Source organism: Mandrillus leucophaeus, unplaced genomic scaffold (genome assembly GCF_000951045.1).
Source record: "Mandrillus leucophaeus isolate KB7577 unplaced genomic scaffold, Mleu.le_1.0 Scaffold241, whole genome shotgun sequence".
Lineage (NCBI taxonomy): Eukaryota > Metazoa > Chordata > Mammalia > Primates > Cercopithecidae > Mandrillus > Mandrillus leucophaeus.
Window position 1 is genome coordinate 2,170,023 of NW_012102488.1, and position 17,803 is coordinate 2,187,825.

At 54.6% G+C, this 17,803-nt stretch overlaps 1 protein-coding gene across 4 annotated transcripts in view; it reads right to left on the bottom strand.

Annotated features, from left to right (window-relative positions):
- Nucleotides 1–17,803, bottom strand: part of LINGO1 (leucine rich repeat and Ig domain containing 1) — a 212,984-nt gene that overhangs the window by 121,686 nt on the left and 73,495 nt on the right. For 2 of the 4 annotated variants that reach the window (XM_011982679.1, XM_011982684.1), the window contains one exon: nucleotides 4,182–4,243. The exons of the other annotated variants lie outside the window; for them this stretch is intronic. The gene's annotated coding sequence lies outside the window, so the exon portion shown is untranslated. The remainder of the gene's footprint in view (nucleotides 1–4,181; nucleotides 4,244–17,803) is intronic. 4 annotated transcript variants of the gene reach the window in all.

Below are 17,803 nucleotides of genomic sequence, written 5' to 3' on the forward strand. Positions count from 1 at the left end.
GCCACAGAAAGGTTGGTAAATGATAGCTGGGGCAGGGTCCTGGCTCCTCAGGACCTTGAGGGGCTGTCCTGGGACTGCCCACTGAGAAAAACCAGAGCTGGGTCCCCCAGGATCTCCGGCCACCATTAGGGTCAGAATCCTGCCTCACAACTGCCTAGCTGTGTGGCCATGGGCAAGGCACTCTGCCCCTTTGGCCTTGGATAACGGGAGAATGATGTTTACTCATGCTTGGCGTACAATGTCTTAGCTGAGAATTATCTTTATTATCCCAGGGTACCTTCCAGTCCCCCGGACACCCCTCCATCCTGGCAGGCAGGCTGGGGTGGGGGCAGAGTCATGGGAGGCACATGTGCGGGGAGAACAGGCTGGGCCCAGACACCAGGCTCCAATGTAGAAGCCGCCCCCAGGTGCCAATACTGTAGGAGGTGGCAGAGAGCCGCCCCACTGCCCTAGTTTCCCAGAGAGCTTCCTTGCTGAAGTGGGGAGAGACTCGGCACACAAATGCACATGCACACGCGTGCACATCCAGGTCCATGTGTGTCCCCCGCTCGGGACAGCCAGAGCCTGGCACTAAAGCCAGCCCCACTCCTGGTACCCTCAACCCCTCCAGGGCACAGGACATGGGAAAGGGGATTCAATCCCAGCTCTGCCTTTTCTGCGACTTGGGTCAACTAGCTTCCCTATGTGGGCCTCCATTTTTCATAGGGAAACAGGGATAATGGCATCCCTCTCCTGAGTGAGAACCAATGATGTTCCATGTGTGAAGAGCCTGCGCCAGTTCCTTCTCCTCATGCTCCTCCCTGCCACCACCACAATGTGTCAGGCGTCTCCGCTCAACCCCAGCATTGCCACTGCTGCTTCTCTGTGCCCTATTAAAGCAGCCTCCTTATTTCCTTGAGGCTCAGAGATTTCATCCCTCTGTGCCTCCTCTACCCAGGTGGCTGAGAGCTCCTGTCACTGAAGCAGGGACAAGCTCTCGCCAACTGCACACCCAGCTCCCCCTGTCCAGCACTACCCCTGGCAGCCCTCAGTAACTGACACCCAGAGGGAGACAGCGGAAGAAACTGGGGCCGCCTCCCCCACCACAACCACAGCAGCCTGGATACAGGAACCTGAATGTCACCCAGTTCAGACTGAACTGGCTCTGCTGCCCACCCGATCAGCCACCAACCATGGCAATGACAAGCACAACAACTCCACTGACAGGCCCTCACCATGTGCCAGGTCATATGTAAAGACTTCTCATGCATCATCTCATCTCATCTTCCCAATACACCTATGAGAAAACAACTGCTGTGCCCATTTTACAGATGAGGAGACTGATGCACAGAGAAACCATGAACCCAAGTCTAGCTCAGGACTTGAGGTCTGCACTCTACACTTTACCGCTAGGTCCACCCACAGCTCCTCAGAAATGCCCAGGACCAGGGGGCTGGCAGAAAGAGCAACGGGGCCTCCCTTCTGCGCTGAACTGAGGTGAAAACCAACAGCATTGTTTGCAGCAGACACATTCTGACTTTAAAGTTAAAAATTGAGTCCCCAAGTATAGGATGTTGTTTAGGGAACTGGCCTAACATCCACCCCCGTGGTTCTGCTCCCCTGTTTTAGAAATGAAGGTAGCGCTAGCTTGCATCCGCATCTCAGGCCCACACAAAACTTCAGGCCGGTAAACTCTGGTGGTGATGATGGGGTGGCGGGAGGTGCCCAGCAAACGCACCCATCCAAGCAAGACCCTTTCCCCAGGCCTGCTGGGTTGTGCCAGGTGGACTGAGGTCCCTTCTGGAGTGGACTTCACATGTGCAGGCCCCTCAGATGGGCATCCACCCCTTAGTGCCTCAGTGGCTTCCCCTGAGGCAGAGCTTCCGGCCAACGCTGGCCACACCCCATGCCAGCCCTGCCTGCACACAGAGCCCATGATGGCTCCCTGCTCTGCACTTGGACAGATGCCGTTGTTGTAACTATGGCTCCTGGGTTTGCATAATGCCTCCTTCCTGGCTCCCATGCCCCCCAGCACGCACGCTCAGGCTCTGATCCAGCACAGGCTGCTTTTATTCCAAAGATTTCATGAGGCCATCCCACGAGTCATAAATAATCGAGGGTGCTCAGATGCTGCGTCCAGGTGTGTTGACTGACAGCCCTCCCCGCCGGCCACGGCCGGCCTCCCAGATTGGAGCCTGCCCCTTCTCAGATCTCCCCTGAATGGCATCCCTTCTACTGAATCCTGTGTCTGTAGATCCCTGAATTGCCTGCCCACCCTCCTTCCTGTTTCCAGGCCCTCTCAGCCCCAGCCACCCCCACAGCTCCCCCATCCAAGTCGGGACAAGTGCCTGGAACTCATTCTCACTGAACCGAGTAGGGCTGGGGCCCACTCAGCCACCCACACGATGACAGCTGAGGGCAGTTGCTGTGGGGTATCTTCTCAGAGGAGGCACACTCTGAGCAGAGGGGACTGTTAGTGTCCAAGTGCGGAGGAGAGGGAAGAGGGCATGTCCAGGAAGGACGGATGTGCCCCAGACCCAGAACCCGAGAGACTAGCCCAGAGGCTCCCTCTCACAATCTTGCTGGCTGTGGCTGCCTGGTCCACACACACATCTTCATGGATGCAGCCTCCAGCTCCCACCCCCAAGCCATGACCCCTGAAGGCCTGACCAGAGGACATGGTGGCCAAGGGCGTGGCCTCCAACCATAGCCCTCCTCTCAGGTGACCCACCACTGGGAGACAAAGTGTAGGGAGAGAGATGGACAGACCCATGGGACCTGGAGTGGAGACCAAGACCAAATCCTACCTTGCCACCAAGGCCGCGGCAAGGGAACAAACTGCTCCCTCTCATGGGTTGCTGTTGCTAAGATTAATGAGCTAACTAAAGTATGAGGACAGTTCTTATACACTTAAAAAGAGGTGATCAACCATCATAAATTAATCACAATTAGCACCCCTCCTCCAGGCAGTCTGCCTGGATTAGGTCCACTTCGCGTAGTTTCTCCTCTCCCAAATGACAGGAGGCTGCACGGGCCCTTGCAGGGGCATCTGAGCTGCCGAGGGCTGCACTTCTCCAATCCCCAGATCCTTCAAACTCTTTCCAAGACTCTGCTGCAAAATGACTATGTGTTTTCACATCTATTGAGCACCAACTGTGTGCCAAGCTCTTGGTACTTGGCCTTCTACACACAACACAGTGCTCAGGAGGATGCGCTATGAGGAGCTCCCTTTTACAGATACGGAAATTTGAAGACACAGCCCTAACTCCTTATATAAGTTAACCGCTGCCCTGGGCCGTGGGGCCAGTTAGGCCAGGGAAGGGTGGAAGATGGACAGCCACACCCCTCCAGCTCCCACTACTTCAAATCCGATACAGCTGCTGCTGCTGCTGCTTCAGGCTTGTGAATAGGGGTGCCATCTCCCCGACTTCACACTCCTTCTGCTCCCTCCTGAGCACGTAGGTAAGGCTGACTCGGAAGAGACGCCTAGGCCCTTGACACCAAATTAAAACCAGAATCCCAGAGAGAGGGAGAGCATGGATTTTTTTTTTTTTTTAATTAAAAAGCAAAAAAAAAAAAAAAACCAAACCAGAAGCCCTCCCTGTAATCATCCCCAGGACAGAGTGTCCTTGGAACTGAAGTCGAGGTTAGGGGCTACTGGGGACAGCCTTGCCACCCCTTATCTAACAGTGATCCCCAGACACAGGAATAGTGTCTGAAAAATGCTTATCACAGAGCACAACCAGGCCCTAAGGTCAGAGCCTGACCACCCAGAGCACTCCCAGACCCAAAAGATTCCCTGGCCTGCCCACCTCACCTGAGTGGCTCACAGCTCCACCCATCCTCCAGGAGGAGCCTCCAGGATCCCCAAGTTCAAGGCTGGCTGGCGCCTGGACCAGGCACCCACGCTCCCCAGGGCCCGAGCGGTTGCCCTCCAAGGGCCCCCAGTACCCACAAGCCTGACCCATCAGATCATGGAGCTGCCTTCCTCCTTTCTCCTACCAGCTGATCCCCAAACCTTCCCGCCTCCACCTCGCCCAGTGACTCAAAAGTGCCCCTCCCCAGGAACATGGCTGGGGACAGGAAAGGGGGGTCCAGGAGATGGTAGAGGAGAAAGGGGGGGCAGAGAGAGGGCGGCTGCTCTGCACACACCCCTTGGCCCCACTGCATCCACCAACACAGACAGCAGCTGCTCAACTCACTCAAGCATTGGCTCAGGTCTCAGGGCTCCAAGCTCAAGATCAGGGCCTCCTCAGTGGGACACCTGCAAAGAGACAGCAGGGAAGAGGTGAGAGGACAGTCAGATTGGGGCCTGCAGACCCATCCTGCAGTCCAATCCCACCCAAGTCTCTGCCCAGCCTGGGCTTCCCCATGCACTGGGCCAGATAGAGCAGGAGGAGACCTGGACCCTGCCCTCTGGAAGCTTGTGGGCAGCCTAAAGATGCCACATTCATTCCAGAGTCAAGATTGCACTTTCAGTAAAGAAAGGGCCTGGGCTACAGCAGGCTGGGATGCAGGCACCCGCACGGCCCCAGAGGACACACAAACTGGACTTGCAGCACAGCCCCCACCTATCCAAGCCTGTCTGCAGTGGAAGTCACAGTTCTCTGGCCCCTGGACATACAGGGCTGAACCTCAAATCCTCCCTCCTGAGGCCACATGTGGTTCAGGGTCCCTAGCAGCACAGAGGAGCTGGTGGGAAGGGAGTACCCACGGCTGCCTTCGCACGTCTGCCTGAGGCCTTTACCTGAGCCCAGTCTCAGCTTTGTCACTGGCTCACCCTGTGACCCTCACTGTGCCTCCCATCAGTACAAGCAGGTGCAGCAGAGTTGCTGGGACTTGTGCAAACACAGCTTTCTGGGCTCCACCCCAAGACTTTCTGACCAGTAGGTCCTGGGGGCGGGGGGGCCTGAGGATCTGCATTTCCAACAAGCTCCCAGGTAATGCTGATGCTGCTGGTTGGGGATCACACTTTCAGAACTGCTGGCCTTGAAGATGTGTCCAGCCTGGAAAGTACAAAGCCCATACCCTCAAGGAGTTCCCAGGCTACATGGGAGACCACTCATACACACACATGCACGTGTGCACACATATCTTACTCCCAGCGGCCACGGTGGAAATGTGGCTTCTGAACACTAAGGAGATCTGACAGGGGCAGGCGGTAGGCTGGTGCAGTCACGGAAGGCTTCCCAAAAGAGGTGAAGACCTAAATGACTACCTTCACATATTATAGTCTTAATATGCAAATAACACATGAAAGCATTCTCTTTTTAAGATGTTCAAATACAGTAGTCTGTACAGTAAACACTCTCATTCCCAGTCACCTCTCCAGAGGTACTGAATGCCATCCCTTTGGCCTGAAACTTTAACTGTGCACTTGCACACGTGTGCAGAGAGGTGTACACAGACATGGCGGTATATACCAGGGATCACAGCCCCTATACTTGTGTGCACCCGCATTCCTCACCTCACAACAGATTTTTGAGACCTTTCCCTGTCCATACACAGCAATAACCATGCTTGTGCTCACTGAGCACCTAACGTGTGCCAGATACTGGGCTGAGTGCTGTACCTCTTAACTCATCTGATCCTATTAATAGCTCCCTAAGTGGGTGCTGTTTTGATCCTCATTTTGTAGATGAGAAACTGAAGTGGGCCAGGTGCGATGGTGCACACCTGTAATCCCAGCACTTTGGGAGGTTGAAGGGGTAGGATCGCTTGAGCCCAGGAGTTCAAGACCAGCCTGGGTGACATAGCAAGACCCTGTCTCTCCAAAAAAATTAATTAATTAAAAAAATTAGCTGGGCATGGTGGTGTGTACCTGTGGTCCTAGCTACTCAGGAGGCGGAGGCAGGAGGATCACTTGAGCCAAGGTGGAGGCCACAGTGAGCTATGATCGTGCCACTGCACTCCAGCCTAGGTGACAGAACGAGACTTCATCTCTAAAAAAGAAAAACCGAAAAAGAAAGAAAAGAAAAGAAAACTGAGGTGCAGAGTAGAGTGGTGACCAGTAAGCCGCCTGAGTATACAGCCAGGGCATAGTGGAGCCAAAGTGTGGATCTGGGCTGTGAAGCTCCAGCATGTTCTGCTAATGGACAGTCACAGCTGAGCTCTCGTGGTGCTGCACTGAGGCATGCCACGTGGGGTGTACCCCCACCTGTGTAACCAGGCCCCCAAGGATGAGTGCTTAGGTGTTTCCAATTTTTTATTTCAAACATTGCTGGAAAAAAACATCCCGTCTCATTGCACACACGTGTAAGTATTTCTCTGGGTGCAGTCCTAAAGGGTAGATCAAAGGGTATACATGTTTTACATGTCGATACTTGCTTCCAAGTTGACCTCCATAAAACATCTGTACTGATGTGCAACTGTCCATTTCCTCATGTGAGCCCTATGTTAGAACAGTTCCCATTTACTCAGCACCTGTTGTGCATCAGATCCAGTAACATCTGGGTTGTCACCTCCATTCTGCAGAAAAGGAAACTCGCTCAGAGAGGTTATGCTGCTTGCCCAAAGTCACAGAGCATAGCAATTTGCCTCAATATTGTAAAAGAGAAGAGAAGGGAGGGAAGAAAGGAGAAAGGGAGGAAGGGGAGGAAGGAGGGAGAGGAAAAGACAGAGAGGCAGGGAGGGAAATTCCTTGACCTCACATACCCTCCCATTTGTCTGCTTCCCTTTAATAGCAAAACTCACGGACTGCCTCTACTGTCTCCACTCCTTCACTTCCAGTTCCCTCTCCAGTTCTGTCCCCACCACTCCACAAAACTGCTCTTATCAGGGTCCCCCAGAAATCTTAGTTTTGCCAAGCCCAATAGTCATTCTCTGTTCCCCCACTGGTCCCTGAGCTTTCAGCAGCATCTGACACGGCTGATTGCTTTCTCCATCAGGAGACATTTTATCTCTGGGTTTCCAGGACTCGGCCTCTCCGGGCTGTCCTCCTACACCTTCTCCCCTCTTACCTAACTTCCCTCCAAGCATCTGAGGCCTCAGGGCTCACCAAGACCTCCTCTCCATCCTATCCTGTCTGCACACTCCTCACCTTTAAACCCCTGCTGTGCCCCAGGTCCCTCTCACCAGCCTCAGCTCCCTCCTGAGCACCAGCTTATGTTCAGAGGCCTATTTGTCATCTCCACTGCTCATCTAACAGACCTGTCCAAAACATAACTCTTCATTTTTATCCCCAAATTACATCTCCCTCAGCCTTGACTTCTCTCCTTCTCCCTCGGCCCATACCCAAGCCGTCAGCAAACCCTGTCAGGTCTACCCCAGAACATATCTGGAACCTGACTGCTTCCCCTAGCTCCTCTGCCCTGCCCTGGCCAGCTCTTGCCCGGATTATTGAAACAGCCTCCTCCCTCACTCAGCTCCTTGCCTCCACCTCTGGCCCCAAACTATCAGAGCAGCACAATGACGTGAGAATCAGGCCCTGCGGCTGCCCTGCCATGAGCCCATGGTACAGTTTGAACTCAAGTTCAAACTCTCTCCAAAGCCTTCAAGGCCCTGCCCACCTCTCAGAAATCATCTTCCACCACAATCGGCCTCCCTCCCACATGGGCCAGTCTCAGGGTCTCTGCCCTCTTGCTCCTTCTACTGAAGGTTCTTCCCCCAGGCTTTCTTACCATCCCATTCAAATGAGCCCTCTTACCATCCCTAGTCGCCCTAGGTAAAATGCCCACCATGCACCCCAGTCTCTCCCAATTTTCTAAGCATTTCCTCCACCTGACATTATCTTGTTTATTTATATGTGGCCTTGTTTCTTGTCTGCCTCCTCATCACAACATAAACTCCATAAGGCATGCAGGGCCTGAAGCCACCTCTTTCACCTCTGGATTCACCTCTGTACTATGTGCAGTGCTTGGCACCCAGGAGACAGTCAATATATATTTGCGGAAGGAAAGAAGGAAGGAAGGGAGGAAGGGAGGGAGGGAGGGAGGCACAGTCAGCTCTATGAGGCTCTGAAGCCTGTGTTCTCACTCCCTACATGAACTGCCTCCCATATGAAGAAGTGGGCAGGAGCCAGAGGGCATGCCCAGTAGGCAGGACACGCTGCAAACGCAGGGAGGTGGAAGCCAGACTGAGGCCTGGCCAGCTGGCGCAGCAGAGCACACTGCACAGCACTGGGGCCCCAGCCTCCCTGGGATAACAGGCCCAGTAGCCCCCACCCCAGGGATTCTGGGGCTCTTACACCTGCCAACCTGTCCCATTCAGGAGGGAGCCTTGGGGGCGGCCGGCAGCTGAACGCGACTGGCGGGGGGCCAGGATGCCTGCCAACAGCTGGCGCCACTGCCAGGCAGCCCAGTAATTGTGTTCACAGCGGAAATTGGTCCAGGGAGTTTTTTCCTTTCGCCTCCCATTTTCTTTCTCTTCCCTTCCCCCCTTGGAGCTGCAAGACTCAGAAGATTGATCTTTGCCTGAAACGGAGGAGATAACTCGATATAATGAACTCCACTGTCCCTCTTGCTGTTTGGAGCTTTTAAAAAATTTAAAAGGGCTAGGGACAAAAAAGCAAGTCCTTGGGGGCCTCTGGGGTTGCTTCCCCTCCCTCAGAAGCCCCTGGCCCTACTCCTGTGCCCCTCTGCAACTCCCCATCTCCTTCCTTTTCCCTTCTTTTTCCCTTGGGATGCCTTGATGGAACAAAGGTTAAAAATAACCCCTTTCTCTTGCAGGCTTTAAAAATAATTTTGGTGAGGTCAGGGCTGGGTCCACCAATCACCCTGCCTCCCACGCCCCCCGCCACTGTGATCGCCCCCTCTTCCAAGAGTCACCAGCCAGCCTGGGGGTGACAAGTTGGCTCAGTCCACCTTTTCTCAAAGCATTTCAGGAGGCCCAGCCCACCCACTGAGGTGCTGCCAGAGACAGCTTTTGTTCCTGCAAGTGGTTCTTGAAAGAGCCACCTATGATAAACAAAGGGAGCACAGTACCGGCTGGGATGGCTGGGACAGAGGAGCTGCCCCTGCTTTCTGGGGGACTGTGCCTCCCCTCAACCCATCAGCCAGCGGCCCCTCCAGCCAGCGGCTCCTGGGTTCTGTGCCCCGCATGCATTCACATATTCAGTCAGCGTTTATGGAGCACCTATCCTGTGCCAGGCACTGAGCCGAGAGCTGGGGACCCAGGGGACCACCAAACCCTTCTGATTCCTGCCCTCAGTGGCTGTAAAGCCTGGTGGCAGAGGCAGTCATTAATCAATGGCCACACTTGGGTGGGAGACACATTGGGATAAGGGCTTTAAAGGAAAAGCCAAGGAGCCATGACAGCATGGACAGTGTGGTCAGGGAGGGCTTCCCTGAGGAAGTGTCCTTGGAGCAGAGGTCTGAAAAACAAGTATGAGACCACCAGGCAGAGGGTATGGGTGGAGGGCTCCAGGCACTATGGGGAGGGTCTGCTCCCAGGAGTGCACCATCCGATTACAGCCTCTCCCCGGTGCTCTGCCTGCAGAGGAAGGCCAGATCCCCAAATTACCCACCTGGCATTCAAGGCTTTTCCTAGCCTGATGTCTGCCCCTAAGACCCTCTTGTCTCCAGCCTCTCCCTCCAAGATGCAGCACAAATGTTGCCTCAATGGCCCCACCCTTGTGCTCCTCCCTACCCGGCACAGACCATGCTGGCCTGTTATGGGATGTTACAGGTTCACCTGCCCGTCATGCTGTGGGGCCTCTGTGTACCTGGTGCCCCACTCACAGCCAAGGGTGTGTGTCAAGGGGAAGACAGCAAATGGAAGCACCCTCAGGAGGCTTTGACTCTGATCAGCGAGGGCTGGAGGCATCAGGGAGCACTTCCTGGAGGGGCGGGGCGGGGCTTTGAATACACAAGAATTTGGACAGTAGGGTGGGGAGTCCAGAGCAACAGGGACAGAGGCTCAGAAAAGACCTGCAGAGGTGGGCACCTAAAGACCGAGGCCTGCCCAAGCAGATCTCTAATCTTCAACCCCCAAAAAGGCCAGGAGGAGAAGAAGAAGCTGAGGTTCCAAGAAGGCAGTGCTTCCGCCGAGCTATGCGGCCCGGCAACAGTGGCCAAAGGTGGCAGCAGCCTCCCTCCTGTCCCTAAGCAGTCATTGTCCACACATATCCATCTCCTGGGGCTCTGGCACTCCCCCACCCAGCCCTGCCCTCGCCCCCAGAAGAGCTCACACACCAGGAGTCAGGCAGCTACCATACCATGTGGCCAAGGAAGGGAACCAGGAGCCTGGAGAAGCCCAAACCTGGGCCGGCAAGGGCAAGAGACACCTGAAGTGCTTCTCCAGGAAGGAGACATTGGCTGGGCTGGGGAGCGCACTCTCAGCAGGGGACATCCTGCAAACAGCCTCACAGGTGCCCCCTCTAGATTTGCTTCTTTGCCCTCTAGGCTTCTGGCCTGGCTGAGCTTCTGGGAACATGAGTCAGCAGCACCCCAAGCCTGAGCCTTTAGGGAACCAACCCCCGCCCCACACACTGTCCTGAGAGGCTGGGAAACTCCTGGAACCTTCCCTGACCAGTCTCAGGTTTTCCGCCCTCTGCCTTTGAGCCCTGAGGACCCCCTACCCCAGCCACCTTTAGAGGATACAGCAGAGGCCAGGGCTCTTGCCCCAGGAAGGCCCCTGACCACCCTTCCCTGGGGTCCTCAGAAGCCTAGGCCCCAGTGTCCCCAAGAGCAGCCCTGGAAACAGGGCCCGGCCACCCAGGAGGGGCAGGCCGCAGGCCCCACTGACTACACTGTGGCCAGCCGCTCTCCCCAGGGCCCACCACTGCCAGCAAGAAACAAAACCGCTTGACCTTGTGGTTCCGCAGACAAGTAGCTTCCCGCCTCAGCTTCCCCAGTGCAGTCCCCTGAGGCTGCGGGCTCTGTGGGCATCAGGTACAGTTGGAGGTAAAGGAAGCTCTGTGCAACCAGCCCTGCCTTGCTTCTGGGGACTGGAGAAGCCCTGGTCCCCAAAGGTACTCAGAAAGCCTGGCCTAGAATGCTCTCACCTAGAATGTCAAAACACAAGGCTTCCCAAGACCTCAGCTGAAACCAGAAAGGAGAGGGGCCAAGAGGAATCCTGGGTTCAGATGGAGAGAAAGAGATGGGCAAGGGAGAAGGGCAGAGGTGGGGTTGGGCCATCCATAATGGGCAGGGCCTCCAATGCCACGCAAAGGTGCTGAGCATCACCCTCTGTGCCCAGGAGCTCCATGGACCCATCCAAGCAGAGTGGGGCCTTCTGCCAGGCACTGGTAAGATGAGGGGCTGGGCAGACGGGATGCTCCCGAGGAGCTAACGGACCTGGCTAAGCCCCACAAGCCTAGCTCAGGCTGGGCCAGAGAAGCTGCCGGGGACACGTGTGGAGCAGTGTTTTCTCCAAAGCTTCTGAAGGTGAGAAGGCACAGGCTAGCCCCGCCCCGGCTTGCAGGCCGGCCCAGCCAGAGCTGCTCCCTGACTTTCCTCCCCACAGCCTCTGGGAGGCAGAGGCACAATGAACAGGGCCTCACAGAGCCACTTGATGGCCATGCTGAGCACTTCAACTCACCTCCCTCTCAGCAGTTCACTGAACTGGGCACCAGTATCCCCCTTTCCAGAGGGGAAACTAAGGTGCAGGGTTGGGATGACTCACCTAGGGCACACAGCCAGCATCTGGTGGAGGCAGAATTTGAACCCAGATCTGGGTAAATCCAAAACTGTTAACCACGAGAGCCAGAGACAGAGGGATTCTACCTCATCCAGGATGTAGAAGCCACAAGAGAGCATCACTCCCAACTAAAGAGAAAAAGCTGGATATTCTGCAAAACCATAACTTTTGTTCGGTCTGCTGGAGGGCTGGTGTCACAAGGCAGTCAGGGGAACTGAATTCCAAAGAGTAGCGTGCTGTCCGGGGAGAGTGGGAGCACGGCCACCTTCACCTGTGGCAGAGACTGAAGAAGAGAGCCTGCCAAAACGGCTGGAAAGGTAAGAAGCAAACAGCTGGAAGGGGAGGAATTCTCAGCAGCTAGGTGTGGACCAGCCCTGGCAGTCCCAGACACAAGGAGTCCACCCTCACAGCCGATGCATTTCCACGATGCTCCAAGAAAGCCTGGGGTGCAGTGAGAGGATGGAGAGAACCCGCAGTGGTACATGGGTGCACAGGGCCCTTAGCCCGATGCCCAACCTCACTTTCTCAGAAGTTGAGAAGAATCTGGTGAGGAAGGTGGGAGAGATGGAGTGACTGAAAAGGTGGGGGGGTGGGAGGAGAGCCCTCCTGGGCTCCATGCTGCCTTGGCTCTCCTGACTACCCACTAACCCATGCTCCCCCTGCCAGGAGGGCCTCACTGAGGAGTTGTAGGCAGCACCTTTCCCTCCTCCCTCCATCCACCTATGCCCACCTCCAGCACACCTTCACCGGGAACCCACTCTGCTTGGCACAAGCACCCAGCATTCTCCAGGGGCAGGACAGAGGGGACAGAGAGCTCCAGGACCCCTATGTCCTCTGTAAAAGGAGGGGCGAGACTCTTTTCCCCTATCGCAGGGAGTCAAGGGGCTAAGAGGGGCACAGATTCTTGAGGGGACAGCGTCAGAGCCCAGGCTTCCTGGCCTCAGGCCTGTGCCCTGTACCCTACCTTAAAGACAGGTAGGCTCCAAAGACCCCCAGTCTAAAGAGGGTTGGGAGGTTTTGCCCCATCCCTCCTGAAGACAGAATCTACTCTGGGCACAGAGTAGGCAATGATCTTGCTTTTCTCTCTTCTTTAAGAACCTTTAGACAGTCACATTACAATGCAATATAAAAGCAGAGGCAAAAGCATCGTGTTCAGGGCTGGCTGGGGAGTTTTTCTCGAGTTAACAAGCAAGCGGGGAGAACCCAGGGACGCAGGAGGGAGGCTGAAGATTTGCCTCCTAGGGAGAGGCAGGCAGCTGGGTGGGCATCAGAAGGGCTGAAGGGGGTGCTGCTAAAAGCCAGACTGTGGGGGTGGGGGAGTCCTCCAAATCTGGCACAGAAGATGGAGGTGTGAGGGGCTCCCACAATGAGCACCAGGAGCCCTAGGAGCAACCCGGTAACCCTCCCTGCCTTCATTTATTGATTCATCTATAGCCAACTTACAAGTATTTCTTGAGCACCTACTAGGCCCTGAGGGTCCCCAGCAGATATGGAAGTGAGTAAGACAGACAAGGTCCTGCTCTTAAAGAGCCTCAGGAGAGAACTCACCGTGGGCAGAGCCTGCTTCAACCTCTCCCCAAACGAGGCCTGGACACTGGCTGCACATCAGGCACCTCTGGCAGACACCAGGGCTGCCTGGAGCAGAGGAAAGAGCATAGCTTTGGAATTAAACAGGCATCAACCTGTATCCTGAATGTTCATCACGAGCTGTGTGTCTATGAGCAAGTCCCTAACCTCTCTGACCCTCAGCAAGAATAACAAAAGCCAGCCTGGAGCAGTGGCTCACGCCTGTAATCCTAGCACTCTGGAAGGCCAAGGTGGGCAGACTGCTTGAGTCCAAGAGTTCAAAACCAGTCTGGGCAACATAGTGAAACCCTGCCTCTACTAAAAATATGAAAAACTAGCTGGTGTGGTAGTGCACGTCTGTAATCCCAGCTACTTGGGGGGCTGAGGTGGGAGAATCACTTGAGCCCAGGAGGTTGAGGCTGCACTGAGCCGAGATGGCACCACTGCATTCCAGCCTGGACAACCAAAGTGAGACCCCATCTCAAAATAAAAATAAAATAAAATAACAAAAGCTGCTAACTTGTATTAAACAGTTAATATATAGTCAGCATTATTCTAAACTTTACATGTATAAACTCATCTAATCAACACGACAAGACTGTGAGCTAGGTTCTGTCAGTATTCCCCTTTTCAGAGGAGGAAATCGAAACACAGAGAGGTCTAGCGCTTTGCCCAACGTCATGCACATAGAGTTACTGAGTGCGGCCAGGATTGCAGCTGGACAGCTTGGCTCCAGAGGCCTCATCCTTAACCACCGCACCTTGCTTAAGAAGCTGTTCCCTAGCCGGGCGCAGTGGCTCACGCCTGTAATCCCAGCACTTTGGGAGGCCAAAGCAGGGGGATGACTTGAGGCCAGGAGTTCGAGACCAGCCTGGCCAACATGGTGAAACTCATCTCTACTTAAAAAAAAAAAAATTAGCTGGGCATGGTGGTGCACACCTCTAATCCCAGCTACTCAAGTGGCTGAGGCACGATAATTGCTTGAACCTGAGAGGCGGAGGTTGCAGTGAGTCGAGATTGCACTCCAGCACTCCAGTCTGGGCGAGAGAGCAAGATTCTGTCTTAAAAAAAAAAAAAAGGCCGGGCACGGTGGCTTATGCCTCTAATCCCAGCACTTTGGGAGGCCGAGGCAGGCAGATCACAAGGTCAGGAGATTGAGACCATCCTGGCTAACATGATGAAACCCCATCACTACTAAAAACACAAAAAATCAGCTGGGCGTGGTGGTGGGCACCTGTAGACCCAGCTACTCAGGAGGCTGAGGCAGGAGAATGGCGTGAACCCATGAGGCAGAGCTTGCAGTGAGCCGAGATCTTGCCACTGCACTCCAGCCTGGGTGACAGAGCAAGATTCCATCTCAAAAAAAAAAAAAAAAAAGCTGTCCCCAGCAGAGACCCTTAGCACCATTCCAGGTGTCCTGCTGAAATCCAGAACCACTGCCATTCCAACCTGACTCTGCCCACTGAGCTTGAGCTTCTCTTCATTCGCTGGAGACCATCTCAAATGTCCTTTCTTCAGTGAAACCTGCAGGTCTTTTTCAGGATAAAAGAGGAGACCCACATGCATTGGGACCCTGCTGTGAATGAGGCCCTGTGCCGATCATCTCATACACAATTGCTCATCTCTTCCTCAAAACCCTGGCAGGCAAGACCAGCCATCTTTATTTCATAGAAGGGGAAACCAAGGCTCAAAAGATGAGGTGACTTGTCCAAGGTCGGGCAAACTTTGCCATATTCTGCATGCCTCTAACAGGGATGGATGTTGTGGGGGACTGTCTGATGGAGGCTGGGGTGGGGTCACCGGATAGTTCCTGAGCCACTTAGGAAGGGTAAAAGAGCACCTGAGTCTGAAAAACAGGAAATTATAAGAATCAGGAGCTGGGCACAGTGGCTCACATCTATAATCTCAGCGCTTTAGGAGGCTGCCCAGGAGTTCGAGACCAGCCTGGGCAACAAAGTGAAACCCCATCTCTACAAAAAAAAAATTATCTGGGCATGGTGGCATGCACCTGTGGTTCCAGCTACACAGGAGACTGAGGCAGGAGGATCACTTGAGCCTAGGAGTTCCAGATTGCAGTGAGGTGTGTTCATGCCACTGCACTCTAGCCTGGGAGAGACAGTGAGACCCTGTCTCAAAAAAAAAAAAAAAAGAACTGGGGACAGGATCAATCAGTCAGTCAATAAACACTGTTGCCTGGGCACCTTTCATAAGCAACATAGGTATAAATAACATGAGTATAAGTGTGGGACCTCGCTCACTTTGTTCCATGAATTCCATCCCTCCCTCAACATCAACACTGAAAGCACTTAGTCTTCTTTCCACCTGTCCACTTCCTGCCTAGACACATTTTTAGGTCTAAAGCCAGTACTGTCACCTCCTTCAAGAAGACAGCCCTGATTGTCCCAAAACCCCTCAGAGCACCCTGAACCTGTGGTCTGGCTGGGGACTGGAGCAGACCTAATGGGTAGAATTATCCCCATGCCACACAAGTTGAGGGGCGGACAGGTGCAGGAGCAAGGCTGGGGGCTGAGGGCGAGGAGCCCTGCCTGGAGGATAACCAGAGACCCCACCCTTCAGGAGGCTCAGGCAGGAGCCAGCCGCACCATTGGCAGCAAAGCTAACATGATGGATGGCACCATTCAGGAAGAAATAAATCTAAAGGTTCGTGTGCCAGGTGAACTGGGGGGTGTATCCATCTTACAGATGCTAAATGAATGTGCTGGCCACAGCACACAGCAGCACGTACATCTGCCTTCCACCCGTCTCCAGCTCCTTGGGCTCCAGAGACCACCCCCACTCCCAGGGATGGAGGGTGCTGAAAGAGGCCATAGATTAGCTGGCCCAGACCAAAACCCCCATTGGACAGATGGGAAAATTTAGGCCAGGAGAGGGCAGAGACTTACCCGTAGTCACAAAGGAATCAGCTGCAAAACCTGGACTAGAACGCAGGCCCCTAGGCCCAGGCCATGGACCTCTCCCTTGGGACCTCTTCAAACCCTCCCTTTCTTTAGCTCCACTGAGTTAGCTAAGAATACCCAACCACCCCATCCGCAGGCCCAGGACTGCTCCTCCAGAGCTCCAATCCTCTGTCCCTTGCTCCCCTGCCCAGGCCTAGCAGGGGGCCACATCTCCTCCTCCTCTTCTCCCCTGTCAATACAGCCAGGGCTTGGGAGCACTTCGGGAGCAATGAATGGATGAGGGGACATTGCGAGTCATCTGGAGTGCAGACAGGTCCTGGGGGTGGGGTGGGTGCTGTCTTAATGAACAGAAAAGATCCATCACACTCAGCTCAGCATGCCCAGAGACTCTTCCCTGGGACAGACCCCCAGGGTTCCCCCAAGCAGGTCAATCACTCCCCCTGCAAGCCTCTTCATTACTTTTGCTGTAACCTCTCACTGCCTAGACGAGCAGAGCTCAGGTTGGCCCTGTCTGTGTCAGAACGCCCACCAATTCCCAGGCTGGGCTTCTAGGAGCTGTACAGTGAGCACACTCAGAACAGATCCCTCAATCAAATTAACGAAACACTGACCTGCCTGCAAGAGAGCAGCATGAGCCCTGGGAACGGGAGTGGAAGAAGGGCCAAAGAAGGAGGCTGCACCAATGCAGAGCCAGGCAGGCCCCCGCCTCCAGAATCTCCTCATGGCTGTCACCACGCCTGAAATGTCACCATTAAAGGGAAACATCCGCTGGGGTTCGGAGGCATTAAAGTCTCTTATTAAAGTGAAACTATCCCAGAGAGAATCATACCTTCAGTCATTACCCACCTCCACACATCAGTGGAGGAAGGAGGCAGGGAGGAGGAGGGTGGGTGGGTGGTACCACACGTGCACTGCGTGCCAGACAGCAGTGGCCATGCTGAGGCTCAGGGGTCAGGTGGTCAGCCAAAGGGCACACAGCTGGTGTGTAGCAGAGCCAAGATTTGAACCCCGGTGCAACAGAGCCCAAAGCCAACCTTTCTCCTTCCACACAACTCTAAACAGGGACTGTGGTTGCCCCTTTGAGGCACCCTCTCCAGCCGGTTAAGACACTGGCCACACCAACAGCCCTGCAGGGCCTCAGAGAGACCATTGCTGGACCTCCGGGGGTGTGAACACCAGGACTGGAAACCCATGCTCTCTCAGCTGTTCCTAAGAGGGCAGTGCCTTCACCCTGCGCTCTGACTATGCCATCCTCCTCTTCCCCTTGGGTCACCAGAGTTTGCCAGTGGGTAAAGGAACTGTCTTTGGAGTCAGATGACCCAAATTCTAATCACGTCCTCAATCTCCCTGAGCCTCGGTTTCCCCATCTATAAAATGGGGATAGTAGCACCCACCTTACAGTGTCACTGCAGGGATTCCATGAGAGAAGATCAGGAAGAAGCCCAGCACAGAGCCTGGCTCAGGGCCCGCCCTCAGGGTAGCCTCTGGGCGTGGCCAACCCCTTTGATGTCCTGCAGAGCCCAGGAACCTTGAGGTAGGTGGCCCAGCATAGTGGGTGGGACCAGGACAGCATGGGAAGAAGCAACACACCGAGGAAGGCAGGCCCCTGACTTTTCCTCCCCACAAACCTGCTCCAGGAAGAGGTCACAGACCCCAATCCCAGCTCAACTTCTTTTTTTTTCTTTTTCTTTTTTTTCTTTTATTGGGGGGTGGTGCAGGGGAGAGACAGAGGTTTACTTTGTTGCCCAGGCTGGTCTTGAACT